Genomic DNA, 11,582 nt, shown 5'->3' on the forward strand with positions numbered 1-11,582 from the left:
ACTTCAGCTACCAAAAAGCGTTTTGTTTTGTTTTTTTTTTTGTTTTTTTGCATGTCTGAGCAGACATGATATTCCCACCAGATGCCTCAATCATGGTGCCGGAAAGAAGCAAGAATATTCTTTCTTTTCTGTCTTTGGCTAAAGTTGTCTTGCGTAAGTTTAGAGCAAAATGACTCCTCCAGTCTTTAAGAAAAAAAATAGGAAAACAACTGAGGACTGGGAAGAGGAGGAGCCATTCTTGGGATGCCAGGAGGATAAACACTTGTGTCCTTAAAAGTGGGCAAATTAAAGGAAGAGGGGAAGTTGTTGAGGTTATTTTTTTTTTTTTTTTTTTTTAACAATTTGCTTGAAAACAGGGGCCTGATCTGATAAATAATAATAAAAAAACACAAACCTCAGAGCCGACATCAGCTTGTTGAGCTCCAATATGAAAAAGTAAGCCTCTTAAAGGCTGTTTCCTGTTTCCCTGCAGTCACCTTATCTGGGCGGCCAATCAGAGAACATCATCATCATTATTGGCATGGTAGTGCAAGTTTATGCAACACAATACACACATAGAGCATGTTTAGTGGATAGAATAAAGTAAATAAAATCCACCTTACTACTATCCATCCACTTTATATGCCACTTATCCTCACTAGAGTTGCAGGTATGCTGGAGACTACTATACTGTATATAACTATGCTAATATACAGTTAGGTTTATAAATATTTGGACAGACACAAAATTTTTCCAATTTAGGTACTGTACACTACCACAATGTATTTGAAATGACACAGTTCAGAAGTGTTCAAGTGCAGACTTTCAGCTTTAATTTAGTGGGTTGAAAAAAAAGATTGCATAAAAATGCCAGGAATTAAAGCAGTTTTTAAACACAATTCTTTCATTTCAGGGGCTCAAAATTAATTGGACAAATTAAGTAACTAAAAACTAAATGTTCATTTTTAATACTTGGTTGAAAACCCTTCTTGAAGTCTTGAACTCATCACCAGACGCTGGGTTTCCTCCATTCCAATGCTCTGCCAGGCCCTTACTGCAGCAGCTTTCATTTGCTGGGCCTTTCTGTTCTAAGTTTAGTCTTTAACAAGTGAAATGCATGCTCAATTGGGCCATTCAAGAATATTCCACTTCTTTGCTTTAATAAACTCCTGGGTTGCTTTTGCTGTATGTTTTGGGTCATTGTCCATCGGTATTATGAACCCCACCCAATCAGTTTGGCTGAATTTGACTGGATCTGAGCAGGTAGAATGTCTCTGAACACAGCAGAATTAATCTGTCCTGTGTCACATTATCAATAAACACTAGTGACCCAATGCCACTGGCAGGCATGCAGGCCCAAGCCATCACACTACCTCCCCTGTGTTTGACCCAGTGTGCTTTGGATCATGAGCTGTTCCAAGCTTTCACCATACTTTTTTCTTGCCATCATTCTGGTAGAGGTTGATCTTGGTTTCATCTGTCCAAAGAATTTTTATTCTGGCTTTTTTAGTCCAATCTACCATTTCTATTCTTCAGACTTATGAGTAGTCTGTACCTTGCAGTGAACCTTCTATATTTACTGTAGTGCAGTCTTCTCTTTGTGGTAGACTTGGGTATTGATACTGGTACCTCCTGGAGAGTGGTGTTCACGTAACTGGCTGTTATGAAGGGGTTTCTCTTCACCATGGAAATGATTCTGCCATCATCTACCACCATTGTCTTCCGTGGACGTCCAGGTTTTTTTGCATTGCTGAGTTGACCACTGCCTGCTTTCTTTCTCAGGATGTACCAAAGTATAGATTTTGCCACTCCTAATATTGTAGCCATTTCTCGGATGGGGTTTTTCTGTTCTCCCAGCCTAAGGATGGCTTGGTTCACCTGCATGGAGAGTTCTTTTGACCGCATCTGGTCTTCACAGCAAAATCTTCCCAATGCAAACACCACACCTCAGAGCAATTCCAGGTCTTATATCTGCTTAATTTATATTGATATAATGAATGAATTGCCCAAACCTGCCCATGAAGTAGGCTTTTGGTCAATTGTCCAATTATTTTTGGTCCCTTGAAAAAGAGAGTGGCCGATGTTAAAGAGCTGAAACTCCTAAACCCTTCATCCAATTTGAATGTGGATACCCTCAAATCAAAGCTGAGAGTCTACACTTTATGTCCATTATATGACTATCTTTGGAGTATGTTTCAGTAAAAGGGTAAAAAAAAAAAACTTGTGTCAGTGTCCAAATATATATGGACCTAACTGTATCTTAGCATGTCGCCCTTTAATTTTTCATGTTTAGACACCCCTGCAGTCGACATTAAGGAAGCGTGTTGTAACACTGCATCATATCATGCATCATCATTACTAATACTGTGTAAAAACATACATGACTCATTAAACATTTAAAGAGAAACATTAAAAAAAAGTCACACCTTCCAGAAGTTCTCTCACATGCAGCTGTCTGTCAGACAGTGGTGGGACAGGGGTGGGGGCAGGGGGGCTATGGGGCCATATGTCGAGGTCAGGAGGTCGGCGTGACAACACACACACTCTGTGCACAATAAAGAAAGGCCTTTTCATAAGGAACACACATACCCAGACAGCTGGAGGGGAGATTGGCTCACTGCTGCCACTGTAAAAACTACAAATTCACACCATCATTCACGTACAAAAATAATATTCGTTGTATTCAAATAATACATTATAATGCTCTTATATTCATTTACGTATGTGGATATGTTAATAAGGAATCAGATCATCTTTGCAGAATTGTTGTCATTCAGCCACATTGGAGTGTTTTCCAGCATGAAGCACCTTTTTAAGGTCATGCCACAGCATCTCAATAGGATTCAGGTCAGGACTTTGACGAGGCCACTCCAAAGTCTTCATTTTGGTTTTCTTCAGCCATTCAGAAGTGGACTTGCTGGTGTGTTTTGGATCATTGTCCTGCTGCAGAACCCTAGTTGGTTTTAGTTTGAGGTCACCCACAGATTCCCAATTTCCTTCTGATGGTGGAGTCATGAACATTGATCTTAACTGAGGAAAGTGTGGCCTGTAGTTCTTTGAATTGCGTGGTTTTTATGACCTCTTGGATTAGTCATTGCTGCGCTCTTGGAGTAATTTTGGGAAGGTTCACCACTGTTCTATGTTTTCAACATTTGTGGATGATGGCTCTTGCCGTGGTTTGCTGGAGTCCCAAACATTAGAAATGGCTTTATAACCTTTTCCAGGGGGAAAACACTTTTTCACACCACTGTGTCTACATTTATAAAATATCAAAGTGGACCTTGCATCCTTTCATTATTCACTATGTGGCCCTCTGGACACCTCCAGTGGAAATAGTAGGCCATAGACACATGTGTATGTTATGTTTTATATTGTTATATTTTCATTCATTCATTCATTTTCTACCGCTTTTTCCTCACGAGGGTCGCGGGGGGTGCTGGAGCCTATCCCAGCTGTCTTCGGGCGAGAGGCGGGGTACACCCTGGACTGGTCGCCAGCCAATCACAGGGCACATATAGACAAACAACCATTCACACTCACATTCATACCTATGGACAATTTGGAGTGGCCAATTAACCTAGCATGTTTTTGGAATGTGGGAGGAAACCGGAGTACCCGGAGAAAACCCACGCATGCACGGGGAGAACATGCAAACTCCACACAGAGATGGCCGAGGGCGGGGACCGAACCCTGGTCTCCTAGCTGTGAGGTCTGCGCACTAACCACCAGACCGCCGTGCCGCCATTGTTATATTTCCATATGGAAATATGGGGTAATAACTCTGTGTGGAGTTTGCATGTTCTCCCCATGTATGCGTATGGCGTATGGGTTTTCTCCAGGTACTCCGGTTTCCTCCCACATTCCAAAAACATGCTAGGTTAATTGGTGACTCCAAATTGTCCATAGGTATGAATGTGAGTGTGAATGGTTGTTTGTCTATATGTGCCCTGTGGTTGGCTGGTAACCAGTCCAGGGTGTACCCCGCCTCTCGCCCGAAGACAGCTGGAATAGGCTCCAGCAACCCCCGCGACCCTCGTGAGGAAAAAGCAGTAGAAAATGAATGAATGAACTACAAAAGCAATCTTCACTCGCTAAATGTACTGCAGAAAAGGTCAGTAAGGATAATTCATAATGCTGCCTACAGAGAACATACTAACTCCTTATTTCTAAAATCACAAATACTTCAACTTGCTGATATAGTTCATCTTCAAACAGCTAAAATAATGCATAAGGCTAAAAACAACCAATTAGCTAAAAATGTCATACAATACTTCTCTACAAGAGAGGAGAAATATGATCTCAGGGAAGAAGTACATTTGAAACACTTCTATGCTAGGACTACGTTATGCTAGCCATAGCATTTCAGTATGTGGAATCAAACTATGGAATGGATTGAGTAAGGAAATCAAACAATGCACAACGATGAGCCAATTCAAGAAACAATACAAGCAGTTGATGTTTGCTAAATACAAGGATGAAGAGTCTTGAACCAGTCATGATGTGCTATATATATCACTATATTGCCACTTACTATGGTACCCATTATGGCATTGGATGCTCATATCACCTTGTACTTCGGTATGAGGTGCATTATTTAAAAAAAAAACAAAAAAAACCTTAAACTGTATTATGGAAAGCAGGAAGTGAACAAATGTAACAGTTACTGATTGTAAAAGTACCAGATGGAGGGGTAGGATTTAATAAGCTTTGCTTCTTCCTACTCCTTTTGGACATGTGGAACTGTGAATTGATTATGGGATGCACTCAATTGTAATCTGATGCATGTTCAAATGAAATAAAACCATTACCATTACCATGTTTGAGGTCTGTTTATGTCGGCTAATGTGGTCGCTTAGGTCTGATGTCTTCTTATCGTCTTGTAATGTCTGGCTTCAGCTGTTAAAGTGTCACAATGGCACACGTTCAGGATGCAGGCATCTGCTGGTGTTGCTGAGAAACGTCCTGCAGTGGCCACCACCTGTGTCGTCAGACTACAGCAGTCCTGGCGAACATAAACATAACCTGAGGGCTTTGGCTGTTCCACTCCAGCACCCCAAAATCCTCATTATGTATCATAAAGTTGCCTTTTAATGATTTCTCCTGGCATTCCATTCACAGCAAGCTACTTAAAAAGAAACATCATCACATGCCAACTTAACCACATATGGAATGACTTATAAAACTAAATTTACTCTCATTTAAACGCTGTTAGCTTGACCTGTTGTACAAGTTCTTGCATTTTCCAGTTAAGAAATAAAACCTCATATCCTTTTCACACTGCATCCAAAGCCAGAGAGCCGCCGCTGACATCTGGTGTTTGTCCGCAATAGGAAAGAGCATAATTACATGTCATGATTTTCTGTGGCCGCTTATGTAAACATGACACTTTTGTCCACCAGCTTGCTACCTTGAGATGTCCTAAATTCCAATAACACTAACGTTGCTACCTTGTTGCTAGCTGCTTTCGTTAGATTAGATTAGATTAGATTAGATTAGATTAGATTAGATTAGATTAGATTAGATTAGATTAGATTAGATTAGATTAGTAGTATATTATAAGTACCTTAGTAGTAAGTAAATGTAGGAAAAAAATGGACAGATCTATGTAAGAAACTACAGTAAACCTTGGATATATCGGACTCACAACAGACAGTTAAAAAAGAACCAATTTTTCTGTAATGCATTTCCAATAAAAATTCATTGCATATATCGGATTTTTTATAACGGATTTCGCCTATTTCGGACAAAATCTCCAGTCCCGTTCCAATGCATTTCCATTAAATTTCCCTGCATCGTGGCGCTCCGATTCGCCGAATCGTGACAGGCCGCTATACGACGTCATTTGCAGCGTTTGCAGCGTTGCCTGCGCATCCAGGTACATTGGAAACATAGTCAAGGAAGTGCCTTTTTATAACGGATAAAATCCGATTTACGCATATACCGGATATAAATCCGATATATGCATAAAACGGACATTTTCCGGTATACGCATATAACGGATTTCGCTTATATCGGACAAAACCAGTGGGAACAATTGAATCCGATATATCCGAGGTTTACTGTAATAACAGTAATATGTACAGTATTGCAATGAAGTGACTAGAGTACGGTTATTCCAGATTATATATATTATAAACAGTATGATCTATGAATGCAACAAGATATTACAGTAATATGTACAATAGTGCAATGAAGTAGTGCAATTAAGTGATTGGGGGGGCATAGATCAGCAGGGGGATGTAAGTAGTGGAAGGGGTGGGCAGTGGGGGGCAGAGTTCAACAAGGAGACAGCTGTTGGGAAAAAGCTGTCCCTGAACCTGGTGGTTCTTGTCCGTAAACTCCTATAGCGCCTCCCTGAGGGTAGGAGGGCAAACAGTCTGTGCGCTGGGTGGTATGAGTTCTTAGCAATTTGTGATGCCCTCCTGAGACAACGCTTCCTGTAGATGTCCCCGATGGCAGGAAGTGGGGCTCCGGCAATGCGTTGGGCAGATTTCACTACTCAAAAGAGTACGCGCAACTTTAGCAAGCTGGTGGTGTAAATTGCATCCAAACTTAGCACATGTTTTTTTTATCAACTGGTCCATCAAATGTTTGAAAGAAATGAGCTCAAAGCAGTAAGTAACTTTTACACAAACATGTCACTTTCTGCATGAAATAACTAAGTCCAAGTCTAAGATCTCTGTGGGAATGCATTTCTTTGTTGCTCTTTCTGCCTTTGTGATGGAAATGCATACTTATGTGAGGGATGAAACCCTGCAGTGGTTCAGGACTTGATAGAGACAATGGAGCAGGTCCAAGAACAACAACAACAAGATGAGTGGAAAACTTAGCTTCCTAACCTCTGATGCACCTCGTCTCTGCTTTAGCCTTCATTGCTTCCACCTTCCAAGAGTGTGACATCAGCAGGGCGGATTCCCGTCATGTCTTTCTGGGGGTCATGACCTTGTGTGTGCAGTGCAGCTGCAGCTTTGGTACATCTTTATTGTGCAAACAGAGAAGGCGGTTGCATCAGTTTGAAAAAGACAAATGAACAAATAAATTGTTGTTTGTGTAGTATTTTAATGTCTTGATGTTGGAAATGAATGTACTGAATACAGGCAGTGTCTAAGGTGGTCCTGGATGTATTGAAGCAGGGTGTATAAAGTCAAAGTACATAGAGTCGCTATGTTAAATTGGATGCCAAGCGGGAAATTATTTTAAGAGGAGAGACCGTGTGGAAATTCACTCAAGAGCTGTCAGGCCTCCACTGCTTTTCATCATCGATGTTTGCGTACGGGCCACTGCAGTTTCGCAATATGGAGTTCTACCAGCAAAGAAGAATAGGAAAAACATTAGCTACTCCAAAATGTGACATCAAACACAACCTTTAACTAATCACCATGGATTGCAACCTAGAGGACTGTGCGTCAATTCGGTTGATGGTTGTCACGATATGCAATGACAGTTTTTCCACAGGACTGCAGTCTATATGCGGCTGTTGTGAGCTGCACAGGAAGTGGGGGTGGTACTTGATGAAGATGTCGCCATGACAGTTCATTTAGTTTCCTTTCATGCCCTAGTTCCTGGTTCACGCCCTTATTTTGTATTCACTTCCTGCTCTGTTCTGTTTTCCGTTGCTTTGCACTTATCCCCCCCACACCTGTTTCCCATTTCAGTGATGTCTATTTAGTTCAGGTGCGTGCTCCTTAGGTTGTTGGATCATTGTCGTTTTTTGTGTTTATGCATGCAAGTGTTTTTTCTGCATTGCATCACCCATTAAAACATGTTTTAACTGCATTTGGGTCCTCATCACTGCAACCTGGGGTCGCAACGCTACGCCGAAAAACCAAACAGTGACAGACGACTTGCCTTTATTGCAACCATTTGTCCCGTCATATTAATATCCGCATTTTATCAGGATTTTTTTTTTTTTACCTGACTAATGTACACCAAATTTAGTGGGCGTCATCCCGACATCTCACTATTCCGGCAACCCATTATTGTTATTACAGCAATAACAACAACAAACCAAAAGTAATAATCATAATAAGAATATATAAACTAATTATCAAAATGACTGACGTGTTTTTAACTTTAATTTTAGTCAGGCCAGAATGTATCGTCCGTGGTGGTGTGTGTTGTTTGTAGAGCTATTGCATAATATTACGAATAAAACACAAAATAATATTATGTGTCAAAAGATAATATTTTTTTCTCAATCCGAGGCTAGCATTTCTGTTTGTCAGTCGAGTGATACCCATTTATTTTGATGTTAGCAAAGGATAAAATAACAGCTGGTACCACTAAAGTGATATCTTGCTACGGAGCTGAGGCAACCATACTTTCAACGACTTAAAAATTGCACAACTACAACAAATTAACTTAATAAGGTATGACTCAAAACGTCAGAATGTGACGTAGCTTCTTAGTAAACAGGTGAGGCAGTCGACTTACCTGAGTTGTGTTAACTTAATGTCAGACGTCTTCTTTTGGCCGTGTCCTGAAGAGAAAATTAAGAGATTAGTTTTATACACTAGTCTCACGTAGCGAACATTTTTCCTGTTTACATTTTTGATAACCAATCAGAGAAATGAGCGTTGTCACGTGGTTGTGTGTTGTTGTTTTTTTTGTGATGCATTTCAGTTCTGTGGGATTTTTAAAACTGCGTCCAAAATAAACCACACGAGACCTTAACAACAGTAAAGTCCGTCAACATGACTTCTGTTATGTGTTTGACCTCAGCAGTTTTGGATTTGAAATCACATTTGTTTTGGCTAGGTCCCCTTGAATTGATGAAAATGCCAGTGACAGAACTATGAAGAGAGATATCACCATGTCCTCATAACGCGTTTGAGGTCTTTCATGGTGATTCCAACTCATCTCCGTTCAGTTTATGATATTTTTATTTCAATTTATCATGTTTTCATATGGTTTGACTTTGAGTTATTCCAGTTTTGTTTGGCTTGTTGTCTTTGCAATCCATCTGATGCACCGCAAACAGCTCGGAATGTGTTTTCACCGAAAAGCAACATGACCAAAAAGTGTCTTTGTGTTTGTCTGCTTAGACTCTCAGTGACCCCAACGCATAGCAGGAGAATCTTTTCACTCTCTGCCAAGAAAGACTCGACTTGTCTTTATTGTTTCAACTTGAAGGTTAAAAAAAAGTGCAAAAAGGTCACATTTCCTGGTCCGGATCCCTCGCTTGGTGCCATAGAACAGGGGTCTCAAATATTTGAGGCCCCCGCCTTGATATGAAAGTTTAATGTTAGTGCGGCCTGTGCAAGTTTGATATGGATGCTGTATGGTATCATGTACCCAGAAAAAATTATTACGTTTGATTAATGTTCATGTTAAAGGTTAAATAACTGTTAATAGTTATCCTCCCTTTCCGTGTGGAAGTGGTAAGTTTTTGGCTATTTAAGTTTAAAGGAAATAACTTGAAGGCTACCGTTTAGGTCGCTAGCTTTCTAGTTTGCGAGTTAGCATGTGTCTCAAGACCCTGCAGTTGCGCAATATGTTGTAAATAAAAAGAGTATAAATGTGACTATAGTCGTGTTTTGTCATGTCTACAGGGCTCTAATAATGCTTTGTTCATTTTAATCTGAAAAAAATAATTTGTCTACCCACCAACTATATGTGGTTTCTTAAGTTTTTATTATTTGCCGTTTTGTTATTATTATATTTATTTATTACTGATTGATTTTCTTTATTCTTAATTTGTTTATTTATTTTTCATTTTATTTTGTGCAGAAAAATAAAAATTAAAATATTTGAGAACAGTGGAATGTTTTATCAGAGCTTTTATTGTAGAAAATCGGAAACCAAAGCACTGAAAAAGTTTATATATTTTTCTGTTTTTAATAAATGCGTTTTTTTTTTTTTTTTTTGGTAAACCTGATGCGGCCCAGCCTTGCCCAGACCCTAGCTCCAGTGGCCCCCAGGTAAATTGAGTTTGAGACCCCTGCCATAGAATGACACATCCATTGGTAGAAGACAAATATTTGAGTTTGGTTTCAAGAAACGTACATAGTGGCACATAATAATCCACTCACAAACAATATTTTGTGACAGCATTATGCAAAATTGGATACAATGTTGTAAAATAGACAAACAAACATTGTGCAATGTGTCCATCATGACAAGAAGTACTGCATCGTTCTAAGAAAAATAGCTGTGTTCCAAACAGGATGTATTGTCCTCTGAGCAACCTCTTGAATGTGCACACAGCTAGCACTTTGCGCTGACTCGCCTATCCAGAAGATCTCCGGCTCCCACCATGCTGCTCACACGCAACATGTGTGTTATCTGTCGGAGCCGTGCGGTCTGCCAAAAACGATAGGCTTTGTTTGACTAAAGCATTTATGATGTTATATTTGTTGTTTCTTGCGTCCTGTAGAGCCACTTTCCAGAGTGTTGTTTCTTGTCGCCTGGGAACAAGTGTAACTCCAAAAGCCACCATGCCAAACTTCTACCTGGTCACAAAATAAGCAGACCCATCAACATTGTTTGAAGACGGAGAGGCTCCATTTAGGGGTTGTGGCCTGCACGTAACTAAAGCGTGGATCAGAACATGACAGCAATTCTGGACAAAAACACATTTTATGTCTTTTTTAAAAGAGACGTGCCTTTTCCATACAGTTTCAGATGGCATCAAACACAACTGAACACGTGATACAGTTTTTACATGGAACTTTTTGTTAAAATCCCAACCTACATGGCCCTGCGTGAAAACGTGATTGCAAAAAAGTGATTGATTAATTGAGATCTATCAGTCTGGAATAGGTATAAAGCCATTTCTAAAGCTTTAGGACTCCAGCAAACCACAGTGAGAGCCATGGAACAGTGGTGAACCTTCCCAGGAGTGGCCGGCCAACCAAAATTATTAAGAGCACAGCGACGACTCATACGACAGGTCACAAAAGACCCCACAACATCATCCAAAGAACTGCAGGCCTCACTTGTCAGTGTTCATGACTCAAAAACTTGAACTTTTTGGAAAGTGTGTGTCCCATTACATCCTCCGTAAAAGTAGCAAACAGAAAAGAACAACAGTAAAACCAACAGTAAAATGTGATGGTGGTAGTGTAATGGTCTGGAGCTGTTTTGCTGCCTCGGGACCTGGAAGACTTGCTGTGATGAATGGAACCATGAATTCTGCTGTGTCATAAAAAATCCAGAAGCAAAATATCTGACCATATGTACATAACCTCAAGATGAAACCATCTTGGGTTCTGAAGCGGAACAATGATCCAAAACATACCAGCAAGTCCACCTCTGAATGGCTGAAGAAAGGTGACATGACCTTAAAAATCCCTCCAATGTGGCTGAATGACAACAATTCTGCAAAGATGAGTGGGCTAAAATTTCTCCACAGTGCTGTAAGAGACTCATTGCAAGTTATCACAGACACTTGATTGCAGTTGTTACTGCTAAGGGTGACCTATTGCCATGTGGGTTTGGACTTTTTTCATTCATTCATTTTCTACCGCTTTTTCCTCATGAGGGTCGCGGGGATGCTGGAGCCTATCCCAGCTGTCTTCGGGCGAGAGGCGGGGTACAACCTGGACTGGTGGCCAGCCAATCACAGGGCACATATAGACAAACAACCATTCACACTCACATTC

General features: G+C 40.4%; 1 long non-coding RNA gene across 2 annotated transcripts; it reads right to left on the bottom strand.

Annotated features, from left to right (window-relative positions):
* Positions 1 to 2,009: 2,009 nt before the first annotated feature.
* LOC131131696 (uncharacterized) lies at positions 2,010 to 9,289 on the bottom strand. Of its 2 annotated transcripts, XR_009130229.1 has the most exons (5): positions 8,413 to 9,289; positions 7,190 to 7,282; positions 6,819 to 6,956; positions 4,794 to 4,981; positions 2,010 to 2,524 (listed from the first exon to the last, which is right to left on the bottom strand). It is a non-coding gene; the product is annotated as an uncharacterized LOC131131696 (long non-coding RNA). The 2 variants fall into 2 exon arrangements; XR_009130228.1 differs by lacking the exon at positions 2,010 to 2,524 and having other exon boundaries at positions 4,226 to 4,981.
* Positions 9,290 to 11,582: the final 2,293 nt, after the last annotated feature.

Source organism: Doryrhamphus excisus, chromosome 6 (assembly GCF_030265055.1).
Source record: "Doryrhamphus excisus isolate RoL2022-K1 chromosome 6, RoL_Dexc_1.0, whole genome shotgun sequence".
NCBI classification, from domain to species: Eukaryota; Metazoa; Chordata; class Actinopteri; order Syngnathiformes; family Syngnathidae; genus Doryrhamphus; species Doryrhamphus excisus.